Source organism: Eurosta solidaginis, chromosome 2, assembly GCF_040869045.1.
Source record: "Eurosta solidaginis isolate ZX-2024a chromosome 2, ASM4086904v1, whole genome shotgun sequence".
Lineage (NCBI taxonomy): Eukaryota > Metazoa > Arthropoda > Insecta > Diptera > Tephritidae > Eurosta > Eurosta solidaginis.
Window position 1 is genome coordinate 43,099,142 of NC_090320.1, and position 18,229 is coordinate 43,117,370.

An 18,229-nucleotide genomic window follows, 5' to 3' on the forward strand; every position below is an offset into this window, starting at 1 on the left:
CTATCCCTTTATGACCGGGAATCAAGTAAAGATGTATGGTCCGGCCTGAGCGAAGTTTTTCCAATGCTTCTTTGCATTCCAGAACACTTCTTCATGAATTACTGTGTGAGATTATTGCCTTAATCGCATCCTGACTATCAATATATAAATTGACGCGACTGCAGCTTAAGCACGCTTCCTCCAGAATTTCTGCTGCTTTCTTCACTGCTATAATTTCCGCTTGAAAAACGATGCAGTAATCTGGCAGCCTTTAGGATCTACTTATTTCTGGGTCGACACAGTAAACAGCAGACCCAATCCCTTCCATTAATTTGGAACCATCCGTATACACGTGTTCTGCCATTTCTGCACCCCGGCACCAATCCCCCGGCTCAATTGTGGCCCAATATCTCTTTCGAAGCTCAGGCACGGGACCATATATTCCGTTTGCCCGATATTAGATGGCGCTATACTGCTGTGGCCATAAGGCCTGTACTCAAGCTGCGCCGAGGCCTTGTTGCCGTTGCTAATGCGATGCCTTTGGGACGTTAGGTCTGCAGGCGGGATGTGTAGAATGGCATACAATGCTGCTGTCGATGATTTTCGATAGTTATTCTTAAATTTTTTACTGCATAACTGTAGCTGAGTGCGCATGCAACATACGTGCGCTTTACGTGTGTATGCATTTTGAAAGAAGCAAAAAGTTTGTTTTGCTATTTTCCAATTTTTAATTATATCCGAAGAGGCAAGTTCTCAAGGTTTTGCGATTTTCTTTCAAGGGATTTTCTTTGAAAATAGAAGAATGAGAGGAATAAGTTACAAATATGAACTCAAATTTCCACAATACGGCTTTAAAGGTCGAGAGAAGCTCATTTTTCTACGTTTGTTTTTCAACCATTTTTATTTGCCCTCTGTAATATAATAATTAATCTTTCGAATCGTATCAGCTTGTCCTTCGATTTGTTATTAAACTTTGTAAGCACTTTTTGTTGTAGTTGTAGATTTGTTGATGTGTCAAAGTTCTTAAAAGTCAGCTGCATTAATACTACACGTAGCAGCATCTTAAGTGGCCGACAACCAAATATACATGAGTATAGAAGAAGCTTTGGCCTATGGCGCTGGTGTGTTAATCCTTTATGGTGTTGAACCTTAAACTTTTATACTTGCATACACACAATATACTTTCCCTTGCACTTTAACGATTTCGCACTGCAAAAGCTGGCCGTTTACTGTAACTTCATTCGTTGTTTTTGTGCTCTGTCCTGCCGCTTGCTATATTTGTCCTTTGCCTTTTTTGTGTTTTGTCAGACTGACGTGTGGTTTTAAGATTTACAGCAACGCCTTTTCATTGTAACGCCTCACAAATTAGCTAACAAATCGCAGACTGCAATATAAATGTAGTAAGTTTGGTAACTTTGGTAGGAAGGATGGCCGTGCTGAGACTGATTTAATTTAACACTTTTCATTAATTTAATTACATAAAATTAACTTATTTATCCATACGCTACGTACCACATAATAGAAAACAAGTGAAATATCAAACTTTTATTTCTCTTCTATCATTCATATGTCATTTGGCCAAATTATTTTGTTTTTATTATAGAAATTGCTACCCCATAAGTAGGCTGAACACAGTTACGTGCTGTGATTGTTGATTTCTTTGATGATATTGCCAAATTAAATTGGCTCTAACAGGGGTCAAATGTAGGCAGATTTCATCATCTTTTTTCTTTCTGATGTTTCATTGTGTAGCCAATTGGACGCCACCAGAAGAAGCTACATTTTACTGCCAAGGCGTTGAAAAGGTCATAGCCCTCGTTTACTCATTATCCAGCAACCGAAAGTTGATAATCTTAAATTACTTAACTATGCTTATAAGTCGATGCAGTACTCTTTGCTATAAAAATAAGTAAGGAAGGCTAAGTTTCGATGTAACCGAACATTACATACTCAGCTGCCAAATCACAGCTTGCAAAGCTTTTAACTTACCTTCTTTTAAAAGTGGGCGGTGCCACTCCCATTGTCCTAAATTTTATTAATTTTCTATTCTGCGTCATAAGGTCAACCCACCTACCAAGTTTCATCGCTTTATCCGTCTTTGGTAATGAATTAGCGCACTTTTTCGGTTTTTCGAAATTTTCGATATCGAAAAAGTGGGCGTAGTTACAGTCCGATTTCGCGATCTGAGATCAGTGCTCAGGAACTTATATACCAAATTTCATTATTCATTTCATTTACTCAAGTTATCGTGTTTACGGACAGACGGACGGACATGGCTAAATTAATTTATTTTTTCGCCCAGATCATTTTGATATACAGAAGTCTATATCTATCTCGATTAGGTTATGCTGTTACGGGGTACCGTTATGCGAACAAAATTAATATGCTTCATAAAGCAGGACAAGTAGGTTGTAACTTCAAAAAGCTGGGTTTATGTAATTCAGAAAATTTGGAAAATTAATACTCAATTTTCCTAGTCGTTGATGATTTATTTCTATTTTTGGCTTATAAGTCCAACAATCAACCTGAAAGATAGCTTGAGTGCTTTGGTTCTTATACGATTTATAAGGGCTCTTTTTTTGGTTAAAAAGTATAGAAATATAAACGGTACAAAGAAAATTTTTATTGGACACATGGGTTCTTAAAGTGTTAAAGATTGCTCATACGACACGTGACTCTAATGTGTAAATAGACGAATGCTACATAGATTTGAAGAATGTGGTCTGAAATATTGCTAGCTGAAATATTAATGTCAGTTACCACCTAATACTAGTAAATCCAGAAATAAGGAGACTAATTTCAAATGTCTTGCAGAAGTTTTTAACTCAGAGGCATCTTTAAAATTAGTGGAAGTTTTATTAGTTTTAACTCCTCATAAGAAGCTAACTCTTGCCGTTCTGCAAGTGTGCCTTAGAATATTTGCAAAATAGTAAGATAAGCTCATAGACCAGCTCGTCGTTTGTAACCATTTTCCTAATACTATTAAAGTAACGTTATTCAGAATAATCAGAATCCAGCAACACTAGCTAGTTTTTACTAACATCTGACTAGAACGGGTATATACTACCAACCTCCGAAATAGCTGCAAGCTTCGAAGACATCCCAAGTCAGATTTTTTAATGATGGTTGTACCTATAAAATGTCTAGACTTGTATGTTTATTTTAATGGGAAACTCTTAGATTGCGTAGACTCCTTCCGAGAGGAAATACTTATAAAATATCACAGAGGATCAGAACCTGGAGCACCTGACTCAAGGCTCCATAATGCTATCTTTGTATAACGTAATGATGTTAATCTCGAGAATCTTTTATTTTAGCTAAAGGTATGTAACTTAACATGAGTTCAGTACGGTATATTTTTTTATGTAATTCTTCTTTTTCAAACAAGAAAGAAAAAATAAAAGAAAATGTTCCGTATACGCACCGGTACCCGTATTTTCAGGTGGTACGAATATGTTAGCGTTTACAACGTGATTTTATAGTTTCTATATCAACTAGTAAACAAGTTCATTATTCTTGCACAAAAAGCCCTTACCCTTTGAACTTATTCTTATAAAGACCGCATAAACTTGCAGCCTATCATAAGGAAATATCACTTCTATGCAAGTTTTTTTTCGTTTTCACAAACTTCCACCCTTTACTCGAGTGTTTTTTAAATGTTGTAAAACAATTATATATAAACATGGTTCATAAATAATTTATAAACTATTCCTGGCTATTAAGCTAATGCAAAACCTAATTCACAAAATTGTTCATTATTAAATTAACATCATTTAAATTTCAACTTAAATTTGTCCGCAAAAAAAGTGGCTGCGTCTATTTCAAGTCCAACTTGTACACCTCTTTAAATTTTATAACCCATATAAAAGTTAATGTTGCCTTTTATGTGACACCGACGAAAATGTGGTAACAAATAGAGTTGAACTAAAAAAAATGCGATGACTATAATAGAGAATTGTGTGGAATATTTTCAGGTGCGTTCAACAGAACATAGTAACATGTATTTTTAGCAGTGCATTATTAGCAATGCTTTCGCTGCTCACTATTATATCAATGATATTTATACGTATGTATTTAATAAGCGAGACAGGCGGATTTTGCTTTATAAAAATTTTTGTATTGACATTAGAGAAAATTTACAAAATTAGCACACGACTTTGGTTATTAGGACATGTTTCTGAATTTTACTTTTTCATTACCTAGCTTTTAGGGAGCTGAGTTTTGAACTCGAAATTTCCAAAATTCATACTTTATATTGGCGTAGAGGCAGATGCCTCCATTCACTCATCTATAGGAATGCCCCGCTGCACACCTTGCCTCTAAGTATTGTTTTTTTTGTTCCTATTCCTTTTTTACACAACTTGGTAGATATCTATACTATATCGTTTAAATGCAAATTGTGTGGCTAATGTTATCAACTATCGCACATTACTATGCAATTTCAACTCGCGAAACTAACGACGTGAAAATACTCTACCGCAGGCTCGAGAGGGTGTAGAAGCTTCAAGGTACGGAACTTTTAGCAATACCAGACTATAAAAGACGGGCATAAGCAAGTCTAAGTGCGGGGAAAAAGTTTCTAGAGTGGAGCCCTACCGCGAATAATGCCCAACATCTGCGGTCCAGGCGAAGATACCCGTCAGCTAATCACCCCTATTCTGCATTTCGACTTGGATTGGAATTTTTTCGATTTGGCAATTTTGGTATTCTGTGTTCCAATCTCTTTCGATCCAACTTCGAATCGTTCGATTTTGTGTATTCTGCATTTCGATCGTAGTTCCGTTTTTCTAAGTTGCAAATTAGTTGGCGGAAAAATATTTTTTTTTTTATTTTTTTATTAATTTATAACAGAATTTTAACAAAAATGTAAGTAAAACTTGTTAAGAAACGTAAAAGGCTTGATGATGACTGTTTTTTATATGTTTCCAGGTCAAAAACAACATGTCGATGTCGCACATTGGGGACGAACTTTTCAAAACCACCTACATATCACAAATATTAACCGATTTTAATCATTTTTGTACAGACATTTTTGTAATTGAATTCCGAAGAGACTTACATCGCCTGATTTGTCAAATTAATTAGAAAAAAAAAATAATAATAAAAAAAATTTTGCAAAATGTTCTTTAAAAAATTGTTTAAACAAATTAATTTTGCAAAACGTATGTCAATTAGCAATACCTACTGTCTCTTAAAGTGGTTATCATTCTCTTAAGTATTGAGCAAAAATTGTTTGTCACGAAAATGATACATAAATACGTATTATAATATAAAGTTCTGCAAAGAATAGGTTATTTTGCAACAAATTGTTTAATAAACAAATTAATTTGAAGAATCAAGCGATGTGAGTCTCTTCAGAATTCAATTACGAAAATTTCTGTGTAAACATTGTTGCAATCGGTTGTTTTTTCGTACCTGTAAGTGGTTTTGAATGAAATTAGTGCTTAATCCCCAATGTGTGACGAAGTCCTCGGGCGTATTTGCCCCGCAAAAGTATCTAACACATACTTGAAAGCATCCTTATTAAGTCGAAAGTTTTTTTTAACCTAAATAACCTAAATAAGAAAATAAGTCATTAAACTGTACCACCTTTAAGTTAAATTTCTTACAATTCGGCACTCGTCTCAAATGGATTACACAAATCTCGCAATATTTGCCTTTCCATTCTCGCCTGGCAATTTTCGTATGCGTTGCTTTCCAAATCCACAAATAATGCCGCGGCTATTGATTCCATTATAATAGACAGCTATAATTTGTGTCTGTTCGTTGGGTCCAGTTATATGCCATGCAAGCTGCAGGAGTAGAGGAAGATGAAGCGAAAACGTAAACAACCCTTGCGGAAAGAATAAGTAAATCTTTATAAAGTATTTTAGGCCAGTGTAATGAAATTAGCATCCATAAAATTCACAAAATGGCAACTATATTCATGCAGGAATCCGTTTTAACAAAACTTGGTGGCCGCGGCAGGGAATTGGCCAAAACAACGACAAAAACACACTTACAATTATGAAAGCACTTCATTCAAAAAAATATAACACTGCGGCAATATATTCTATTGCTTTTCTTTGTACAAAATGGCTTGGATAATAAAATATAAACGTTTTTCAGTGTTTTTTAAAAATTTTCCTCTATTTATTTTGTTCCAGTGTTCACACATTCCGTACAGACAGCTGATTTCGAAAAATCTTTTGCTCTTCCTCTTCTCCTTACGATTCCGTCGTAACGCAGAATACCCAACTTCGACTTAAGCGGAGCGTAAAACGGGAACGTAATCGAAATGCAGAATAGGGGTGAATATCTAACGTAGCTGGCTCGATAATATTATTATATACAGACCAGTATGGCGCGGATCTAAAATGGTCCACCAAAAGATATACTAGCAGTCTACCGTATTACTGCTATACGGATAGCTGAGCTAATCGGACGGTGTCTGACGACACGATCCATGTTTTATCCTGGAAAATCCGGAATAATACGAGCGAAAACACGACGAACACCTCACACAGATATGGAGCGGGTACGGCGGTTTCAAGGAATATCTACTTAAGCGTGGATAGAGGAGGATCCTTTCTGTTCACACTGTCCTTTGGAATTGGAAAGCGCAGAACACGTAATGTTTCACTGCCCTCGTTTTCACGGCAAAAGACTCTCTGTACACAGAGTTTTTGGAGAGGAGCCTTCTATTAGGAATTTAGTTCCCCGAATGTGCAGACAATAGATTGTTGGACTGCTGTTAGCAAGATGGCCATTATAGTTATGACGCAATTGATGCATGCTGAAACAGAGCGCAGAGAAATGCGCATGCGAATTAGTGGAGACTAAATCGCCTTGTGTTTGTACTACTCCGAAAAACCTGTTTTTGAACCGCGGTATTGACAAACCTATTGAATTTTACAAGCATATGTATTTAGTTATTTACTCAATGTGTATGGATGTAAATTGGCCCTCAAGCTAAAAACGCCAACAAGTCGTTTCATTTGTCCCAAATGTTCGGCCGTTCCACCCCTTTAGCTACTGCTATGCACTTCGTTTTTGGCGCAGCCAGCATATAACCGCTTCATAAACATTTTCACTGTCTGCGGTTTTTATTATCCAGCTCATCCGGTATAGTTTTGCAACACTTCACATTTACATTCTCATCCTTAAATTCTTTTTTAAGTACTGATACCCACAACGGTTTCCTTTTCAAAAAAAAAAAAAAAAAAATTGCATACATACTCGGATTACATTTTACCAACCTCTGTCCTGATTTTTCATTCATACGCTGCCCATTTAGTAAACATTGCAGCGTGGTATGAGTGCATACTATCGTCTGTTTATGATACTCTCACATACACATACATAGTTATTATTCACCTGTCTACCTTAATGTCTGTCCGTCTGCCTGCATCTCATTTTAATGGTGCGAAATTTTGTCTGTTAGCTGTCGCTATTGTCCATAAAATAGGCACATAAAGTTTGGCCTTTCGGCTGATATTACAAACTGTTACAAGCCGTTATTGTGTACATTTTATATCATTTTTGTCCTTTTTATATCAATACATTTTCGTGTACAATAATTTTTGTCACTGTTTTTTTTATTATCAGTTTTATACTTTCGGCGAGATGTTAGTTTTCGGGTGTTTATTAGTGTTGAAATTCTATTTCATGTGGCAACTCTGTTTTTCATTTGCAACTTGTAATCGCATTTTTGCTTTGCGAATTCTTTCTTTGCATTCGCCATTTTAACTTACGATTAATTTCTTTTCTCTCTGTGTATCTAACCGACGTTGAAGTAAGTCGAAATAAAACATTCTTTATTGTTCAGAAGAGCGGCTGTTTTTATTTTAAATTAGAGGACCTCCAACAGGTTATGGGCCCAGCCCCTACATAAAGTGCTAAGAAAAATGAACAATTCCTCGTTTTTTAATGTTGAGAAGTTGGATGAGTCCAACTATGACGCATGGTGCGTTCAAGTAAAAAGTATACTTGTATACAAGGAGCTCTGGGATGTGGTGTCAGGTGCACTTATGCAGCCAGCTACAGAAGCCGAAGACGCTGAACAAAAAGCATGGAAATCGAGTGATGAGAAGGCCATGGCAACAATTGTGTTAAGCCTAACGCCAATACAAATTGCCTACGTGAAAAAATGCAAAACAGCAAAAGAAGCATGGAGTGTGTTGCAGGATATACATCGACCAAAAGGCCCTGCGCGAAAGGTGTCTTTATTTAAGCAGCTACTGGATATGCGCATGGCAGAAAGTGATAAGGTACAACAATATCTAAGCAATTTTTCGAGTATAGTTGAGAAGCTAACAGAAATTGGTATAGATCTGCAGGAGGAGTTATTTGTAATAATGCTCCTAGCTAGTCTTCCGAAGTCTTTCGAAAATTTAGTTGTCGCGTTAGAGTCACGCGATGAGCTTCCAAAGCTGAGTTTGTTAAAAATTAAATTGCTTGAGGAAGAGCAACGGCGAAAATTGAGTGTGTCGCCTATTGCAGAAAGTAGCGTGCAAGTTTTCATGGCACATGAAAAGGGTAAAAGCAGTGGCAGCAAGTCGTCGCAGCGAAGTAAATGTTCTAGAAATCGATCGAACTTAAAATGTTTTAGTTGTGGACGCACGGGTCATTTTGCTGCACAATGCAACAAAAGCAACAAAAACCAGGAACAGACAGATAAAACAAACGAGAAACCAAAAGCATTTACTCTGTTCTCAGCGTTTGAGTCAAACAACTTGCAGTCGAACGTATGGTGTATCGATAGCGGAGCCACGTCGCATATGTGTTGTGACAGAAACATGTTCGATAAGTTGAATGAATACAATGAAAACATTTTGTTGGCTGGTAACAAATGTATAGAAGCAATGGGAAAGGGAACAGTTCGACTAAAAGCAGAAGGGAAAGAAATCCAGCTGATTGATGTACTTTATGTTCCTGTATTGCAATGCAATTTTATTTCAGTATCGAAAGCAGTGAAAAATAACCTTTGTGTTAAATTTGCAAAAGATTTTGTCACGGTATATGAAAACAACGGCAGCGTAATATTGCGTGGAAACAAAGTTGGTGGTATGTTTTTGTTCACAGAAAATAAGAAAATGTTATTCTTTGCAGGCCAGCAGAATGAAGCAATGAAGTGGCATGCACGGTATGGTCATTTGAACTATGACAGCATGCGTATGCTTGTAAACAAAAATTTAGTGAACGGGCTTCAAGTAAATGTGCCAAAATCTATTCAGTGTGTTGTATGTATGCAGAGTAAATGTGTAACAAAACCATTTACATCAAGTTCAAATCGAGCAAGCGAATTACTTGAACTAGTACATACAGATGTATTTGGGCCAGTAAAAACATCGGCTGGTGGTTCGAAATACGTATTGACATTTGTAGATGACAAATCAAGATATGGTTTTGTTTATTTAATGAAGCACAAAAGCGAAGTTTTCAGTAAATTTAAAGAATTCAAGATTTTCGCTGAACGTCAAACTGGGTGTCTAATTAAAGCCATTAGAAGTGACAATGGCACTGAATACACAAATGATTTGTTTCAGCAGTATGTAAAAGATTGTGGCATTTTGCATCAGTTCACGGTACCCTACACTCCGCAGCAGAATGGTGTAGCTGAACGCTATAACCGGACATTGGTAGAGATGGCACGGAGCATGCTAATTGGTGCGAACTTGAGTGATACATTATGGGCAGAAGCTGTAAATACTGCAGCCTACTTGCGAAATAGGTCACCAACAAAAGCAGTTGATGAAATGACGCCTTATGAGGCATGGTATAAAAGAAAACCAGTTGTGTCACATCTAAGAACATTTGGATCAGTGGCTTACGCCTTAGATAAAAAACCTAAAAGTAAATTTAATGCTAAGGGAAAAGCGTATGTAATGGTTGGTTACGGTAGTGCTACCAAGGGCTATCGCTTGTATGATTCTGCCACAAGAGGAATTATTTTAAGACGTGATGTATCATTTATAGAACCAACTATTCCGAAAGAAAATCTAAACGTTGATTTATATATTTTAAAGTCAAATCAAGATAAGCCAGAAGGTGAATGTGTAAGCACTGAAGACAAGCTAAAGAGTGAGTGGGTTAGCACTGAAGACAAGCCAGAGAGTGAATGTGTTAGCACTGAAGACAAGCTAGATAATGAACGTGTTAGTGCTGAAGACGACCCAGAGAGTGATTATAAATCTGCAAAAGAAGAAAGTGATGAAGAGCCTGCTACTAAACAAGTAGGACCTGGTCGGCCTAAGTTGGTGCGGTCAGGGAAACCAGGAAGGCCAAAGAAAGAATACCATTATGCAAATTTTCTCAATGATGTTGATATTCCGAATACAGTGGGTGAAGCCATGTCTAGTGACCATGCAAGTGAGTGGCGTAAAGCAATGTGTGCTGAATATCAAGCTCTTTTAGACAACGATACATGGGAGCTAGTAGATTTACCAAAAAATCAGAAAGCCATAAAGTGCAAATGGGTATTTTCGATCAAGAAAAACAAGAACGGTGAAATTGATCGATTTAAGGCAAGGCTAGTAGCCAAAGGGTGCAGCCAAGTATATGGGGTGAACTATACCGATACGTTTTCACCTGTGGTGCGGTATTCTACGATCCGTACAATTTTCGCGTTAGCTGCAGAGTACCAGCTATACCTACACCATGTTGACGTTTCATCTGCGTTTTTAAATGGTATCATAGATGACGAAATATATATGGTGCAGCCTGAAACATTTACAAACAGCGAGTATCCCAATAAAGTCTTAAAGTTAAAGAAAGCTTTATATGGTTTGAAACAGGCAGGACGTCAATGGAATATGAGGTTGCATGACATTTTAATTAATATTGGTTTTAAACAATGTGTAACAGAGCCTTGCGTATATACGAAGCATCACGACGGGCACATCAATTTGTTAGCAGTGTATGTAGATGATTTGCTAATAGCCAGCTCAAACAAGAAAGAGATGAGCTCTATTAAACACGAAATTTCGAAAAGACTGCAAGTGGTAGATAAGGGTCCTGTTCAATTATTTCTTAGTATGGAAGTCGAAAGAGAAGGTGAAAGGGGCGCAATAGCTATACGACAAAAAGGGCAAATCAAAGAATTGCTGCAACAACATGAAATGTTAGACTGTCGTCCTATAGCAACACCACTCGATCCTAAGCAACAAATATTATGCGCTGATTCTAGTTGCAAGCGCGTTGGCAAACAAGAGTACCAGTCGCTGATAGGCTCGTTGTTGTATCTGGCGTTGTGCACAAGGCCAGATATTATACATACAGTGTGCAAGCTTGCGCAGCATAATAATGAGCCACATAGCGAACACTTGGCAGCGGCAAAAAGGGTGTTAAGATATTTATGTTCTACGATTGATTTATCGCTCACGTACAGTAAGAAGGGAACGCCGATACAATGCTATGCTGATGCTGATTGGGGTGGAGAGTCACTCGAGCGCAAATCGTTCACTGGCTATGTATTTCTTTTAGCCGGTGGTGCGGTGTCTTGGGAGTCGAAGAAGCAATCAACAGTGGCCTTGAGCAGCACCGAAGCGGAATACATATCGTTGTCAACTGCCGCAAAAGAGGTTATGTTCATAAAACAATTTTTGGACGAAATAAATGTACATAGGCCTGACAAAATTGTTGTAAATGGTGATAATTTAAGCTCATTACATCTTATCAAAAATGCTGTATACCATACAAGATGTAAGCACATAGAAATTAAATATCATCATATAAGAGATATGTATCAGAAAAATTTAATTGAATTACAATATTGTTCAAGCTCAGATAATATTGCAGATGTATTTACGAAAAATCTAAGCAAGTTAAATCATAACAAGTTTGTAAAATTGTTAGGTTTAATCTAGTACATGTAAAATAACTTCAAAGTTTTTTTTTTGAGTTAAATTATTAATTTGTGACTGCAAATGAATACCAGATTTGAGGAGGAGTGTTGAAATTCTATTTCATGTGGCAACTCTGTTTTTCATTTGCAACTTGTAATCGCATTTTTGCTTTGCGAATTCTTTCTTTGCATTCGCCATTTTAACTTACGATTAATTTCTTTTCTCTCTGTGTATCTAACCGACGTTGAAGTAAGTCGAAATAAAACATTCTTTATTGTTCAGAAGAGCGGCTGTTTTTATTTTAAATTAGAGGACCTCCAACAATTAGATTGTCAACATATTTGGCAACTGTAGGCAAAAAGCTGTTCAACGTTAAAGACCTTAGTAATGAAAGCTAATTTTCGTTTTTTATATTTTTTACTTTTGGGTGTGCTGATTTTGTTCACAGTTGAAAATATATAAATATATGTAGGTAACATTATTAGGTGTGGATATTGTGAATTCATACAAGCGGCGAATGTTTGAAAAAAAAAAAACGTCCACAATAGTAAACAGCCTCGACCACCTGTTCAATTGCTGTTTGATTACTTAAATCATTTGCCAAAGGTGTTTTTCAAACATTTTTGTATTTTGGTATATTGCATTATTTACATATTTTAAAATTCTTGTTTAACTTGCTGCTCATATTTTTTCTAATAACTACACCATTTTCATATTAAAATGAGAAAACTTCTGAGAAACTTCTTCTCGAAATAAGAAAACTTCATTTGAAAATCAGAATAGATAAATTAAAATGAGAAAGCTTCAGTTTAATGTGAGAAAATTTCATTTGAAAATCAGAATAGTCAATTTAAAATAAGAAAACTTCAGTTTAATATGAGACACTTTCATTTGAAAATCAGAATAGTCACTTCAAAATAAGAATGTTTCATTTCAAAATAGGAAACCTCTATTTGAAAATAAGACAAGCCACTTGAAAACGAGAATATTTCATTTAAAAATAAGAAACTATCATTTCAAAAACAGAAATTTCTACTTGAAAATGAGAATCCACCAATTGAAAATGAGAAAAAAAAATTTTATAACAATATAATTATAACTAATTGCCTACAGGCATATTTATTTATTTTTTTTTATTTATTTATTTATTTATTTAGTGTTTGTACCAGGAAGACTTACGTCTTTTAGGCAGTACATCAATCCGATTAAGTAATTATACATACATAAATGTTACAAAAAGAAATTTACTTGTTCATCTAAAGATATAACAAAGCATATATAAAAACAGAAAAGTGAAATACATACAAATTTTCAATAGTATATATTATCAAACATTCACTTAAAACTTTAAAGATTTAGAGTAACTTAAGAGTTAAGAAAAGAAAATGCTGCTAGTTTGAAACATCCTGCTTTTTTAATAGTTTTTGTTTTGGAGGGAAGTGAGTTCCATAGACAGATTGTACTGACAAAGAACAGTCTTGAGGATGTTGTATATTTAAACTTAGGGACCAATAGATTTAGGGTCCGAGTGGACTGACACAAATTTAGTTTTTCAAATAAGTAAGAGGGATTTTTGGAATGAAGTAGCTTATGCAAGAAGCATAGATTTCTAAGTTTTAAGAAGTTATTAACATTACTTCCGAGAATTTGTACGGCATATGAAGAGATATGATCAAATATCTTTTTAGAAAAAACGAAACGGGCAGCATTGTTTAAAGCAAGCTGCAATTTATTATTTGAAGACGAATCAAGATTACCGTATATAAGTTCCCCATAAGAAATTTGAGGAATTATAAGAGATTTGACCAGCTTCATTTTTGTTTCACGTGGTAGTAAATAGGCAGTTCTGTACAAATTTCGAAGGGTATTATATATTTTACCGACCATAAGGTTAACATGGTCCACACAAGTTAATTTAGAGTTAATTCTGAAGCCTAAATTGGTGACCACGTCATGGAACAATATTTTGTCTTCATTAAGTATAACTTCAGGAAGGCTGTTCAAGTCACATGTTGCGCTTGATATTGCTAACACCTTAGATTTCGTTTCATTCATATATAACTTATTTCTGTGAGCCCAATTTCCTATGCGTGATAAGTCTTCATTCAGCCTGACGAACAAGTCTTCGGTAAGCCCAATAGGGCGTGACAAGTATATTTGTGTGTCGTCCGCGTAGAGATGTATTTTGGCATTTTGGCAACAAGGAACTATGTCGTTAATAAAAAGTGTAAACAATATTGGACACAAAATAGATCCTTGTGGGACACCAGATGTTATAAGCTTTAAGTTTGAGACATTATCACCGCATAGATTTTCTAAGGCTACAGTATTTGTTTGGAAAGAAGATGAGTGTTGAAATGCTCGTGCACAATAACCGCCAGTTATGGTTACTTTAGCTTCGTCCACCAAATTTCCCAAGTACTGTAATCGTTGTTCTGCTAAATTTTGCCCTTCAGCAATGAGAACGGTCATGTGACTCTTAACATATGTTTTTATCTTAGCCCAAATGATTTCAATGGGGTTCATCATGGGCGAATAAGGGCCAAGGCGTAAAACCTGTGATCGCCCATCTGAATGGTTAGCTACAGCGTTCTCTATTGTAGAGTGACATGGAGCATTGTCGCAAATTATGACTAAGTCTGCTAAGTTGTTACCTTGCCTTTCCCATCGTTGTAACACATTAGCTATACATGCGCCACAAGTCTCGTTTCTAAACGGACCCCGCTGCCTATCCATTGCAACAACACCACATGCAAAAATAGCTCCAACGAGATGAATATTTGGGCCTCTTGCTGCAGGAAGTTGCTGAATGGCACGGTGTCCTACTTTGGAGTGACCTCTGGTATGACGACAAAATAAATTAAAATTCGTTTCGTCGATGAAAACTATCTGTTTCCCTGCTTGTATATGCCCGTTCAATGAAATGACGTATGCTGCACGCTTCTCTTTATTAATTTTGCTGTTCATGGTTATTGGCTCTGTGTGTACAGCTTTTCGTGTGCACAATTTACCGTCAAGGGTAATAATGCAGTTCTGCTCTAACCACGAAACCATGACATCGACTTGGTCCCGAGAGAGAATTTTGGGTTTGCAGCCACCTCTTGTTTCATGTTCGGGCCGTCCAGATTTTATCCAGCCCCAAGCAGTTTTGTACGAGACACCTAATTGTGCTGCGAGAGATACCCAGTCTTCACCACGTGCAGAAGTGGTCACAACTCTGATTCGGTCCTTTTTGAGTTTTTCTTATAAACTTTTCTCGAACATTCTTCGGTATCTGAAAAATTATATGTATATAAATATAGGTATACAAAAATTTTAGCTTGTCTGCATTTGACCATACCGTATATTTCTTGGCGGAAAATTGGGCACATTTTGTCATCCCTGTTCAATAGAGAACGGATGCAGTGTTCGTGAAATAGGTGCTTACATGGTAGAATACGCGAAATCGCTCTTCTATCCATTTTTTCAACGCAAATAGCACAATTGTCCTGGAACTGCATTATTACTGCTGCTCTGTTTTACTCGATTAATAATATTACTATTTTCATTTCCTGTTATATTTCACATAGGTAACTCTGATTTTTCGTTGCCTACTTGATGTCTTTCTCATTAAAGAGGTGCTGTTGTGCATAGTTGTTTTTACTTAAAAGTAAAGCACATATGATATTATATTCTCATTTTAAAACAAAACTTTGTTTTTAAATTAAAATTTCTCAATTTTAAATGTTGTTTTCTCATTTTAAAATGACTATTCCTATATTCAAGTGAATTTTTTCTATTTTAAAATGAAGGTTTCTTATTTTGAATTGCCTAATGTGATTTTTAATTTAGTTTTTCTTATTTTCACTCGAAATTTTCTCATTTTCAAGTGAAAAATACAATTTTAAAATGGAGAATTCTCGTTTTTAAATGAAGCTTTCTCATTTTAAGTTGAATCAAGAAGTATTTCCGAGCTCTAGGCCACACATATATATTAGTAATAAAAATGCAATTGATTATACCATATATGTTGTATTTATTGATTTTGTCGATATTTCGATTTCAATTAGAAATCATCTTCAGGGCTGTAAAAAATAAATTTTTCTGTAAAAACCATAAATGCACAAACATAATCTGACACTTACACTTGTGAATGCACCTTGTCGACTAATTTAAAATTTCAATGCAGAACACAGAATATCATAAACAGAAACAAAGATGTATACAAATAATAAACAGTAATAATAAACAAAATATCTGCTAACAACAACGTATATATTAACTTATTGGACACCCTCAGCATTATTGTTGCTAACTTCTCTTCATTACCAAATGTCTGTATGCGTGAGCGATGTTGTCGGTGTCGCTCTTAAAATTCATGCGTATGTCATTAGGTGTATTGATAATATGTAGCATTTCGAGAGTGTACCGCTTGGAATATTGTTTTTCTTCTTGCAATATTGTAACATTCTCTAAGTCCGGAGAGTGTCCCGTGGTCTTGCAATGTTGCGATAAATTTAAAATTTAAGTTTTATTTCTTTATTAAAATTTTTTTAGCCTTAAGTAAAATTTTTTTAAATGTCTTTTTATTGTTTCTTCATTTTATTTTTATTCTTGTTCTTTTTTTTTAATTTTTTTCCTTATTTTTATACTCAGTTGAGCAGAGCTCACAGAGTATATTAACTTTGATCGCATAACGATTGGTTGTACAGGTATAAAGGAATCGAGATAGATATAGACATCCTGTAACGTAGCAAATGCTACGCCACAATATCTATTTCCTATTTTGCGCCCACCCCTAACATCATATTTTCCATTTACTGCCCACCCCTAGTAGTGTATGTACCGACATACATATATACATACATACCGGCCCAACAACCATCGCGCAAGCACAAAGCAAGCCAGCGATGGTGAACGCACAATGCTTGGGAATTTTCATTCGTAGCGCGCTGTGCGCGACAATGCGAGCATAATTCCCAACGTGTTCATAGTTACCTATGAATAAAATGATTGGCCGGAATACACCAGGCACACTTCGCCGTAGGTAAGTGGAGTGCGTGTCGGCCGCCACTGGCGGTCGACAATCGTGCCCTTTGAGTTAGGAGGGTGCGTTACAAGGTCGGTTCCACCGATGGTACGCCCCCCTGCTTATCGGACACCCCGCAGGTTTACCCACATTTCCGGTGAGTAAGACGGGATTTACACCCCTTATTACTCATCGGAAAGGTAATGCACGAGCAGCCTTCTCGGGTAGGAAGGAAACCCGTCCCAACGCCAGTGGCGGGCGGATTTCCCCACTACCCTGGCAGACTGCCCGAGCCAATATAAATACATTGTAGGGGCTCCCTTTGGGTCGACGGGGGGTAAAGTTACAAGGTCGGTTTTGCCGATGGTACTTCTCCCCAGGCCTATTGGGCAGCCTTACCCATATTCCAGGGACTCCCTTTGTGTCGAGGGGGGGTAAAGTTACAAGGTCGGTTCTGCCGATGGTACTTCCCCCCCGCGGCCTGTTGGGCAACCCTAATATTTTGCTATCATCTCCTCTGAGTAAGACGGGACTCACCCCCCTATTACTCAGAGGAAGGGTAATGCACGGATACACGGCTCAGGTAAGAGGGGAACACTTCCCAACGCCTGCGGCGGGACAAACTCCCCTACTACCCTAGCCGAATACCCGAGCCAATATATTGTAGTTAGTTAGCCTCATACTAATAGATACTTCGCCGTAGGTACAACATCATCGCCATCCCGATCCTTGGACATCCCATCCCGAAGTCTAGCCACCACCGTCATCATAGCTATTTGGTGAGAGCCACCGTCACCCAGTAATCTCTCTTCGGGCGTGATCCTAACCACCGCCGTTAGCACCCCTTAGCGAGAGCCACCGTCGTCTTCACCATCTCAGCCACCGCTTAGCTAGCACTCTATCTCCCTCTATCTGTGGAGAGCCGTCGTCCTTGGGTTACACTATATTGTCAGCGACACTACCTAGTGAACATCTCTCTCTCTCTCCTGGATTCAAGGTTGTGGATATTTTAGCCTGAGAGCCGCGTGTGTGTGTGTGTTCGAAATAAAAACACTAATTTACTGTGTATTTATTTAGGTGGGGGAAGTGGGACCTCCATCCGACTCTGGATTGACTTGAGCATACCTCAGCCTTTGACCAAACCCACCTTATAATCCATATATCAAAATCATCAGTATCGAAAAAAAATTCGATTGAGCCATGTCCGTCCGTCCGTCCGTCCGTCTGTCCGTTAACACGATAACTTGAGTAAATTTTGAAGTATCTTGATGAAATTTGGTATGTAGGTTCCTGGGCACTCATCTCAGATCGCTATTAAAACTTAACGATATCGGACAATAACCACGCCCACTTTTTCGATATCGAAAATTTCAAAAAATCGAAAAAGTGCGATAATTCATTACCAAATACGCATTAA

General features: G+C 36.9%; 1 long non-coding RNA gene across 1 annotated transcript in view; it reads left to right on the forward strand.

Annotated features, from left to right (window-relative positions):
* Positions 1-17,534, forward strand: part of LOC137239631 (uncharacterized) — an 85,155-nt gene extending 67,621 nt beyond the window's left edge. The window contains exon 3 of the long non-coding RNA XR_010949439.1: positions 17,516-17,534. This is a non-coding gene — a long non-coding RNA (uncharacterized lncRNA). The remainder of the gene's footprint in view (positions 1-17,515) is intronic.
* The last annotated feature ends 695 nt before the right edge of the window (positions 17,535-18,229 follow it).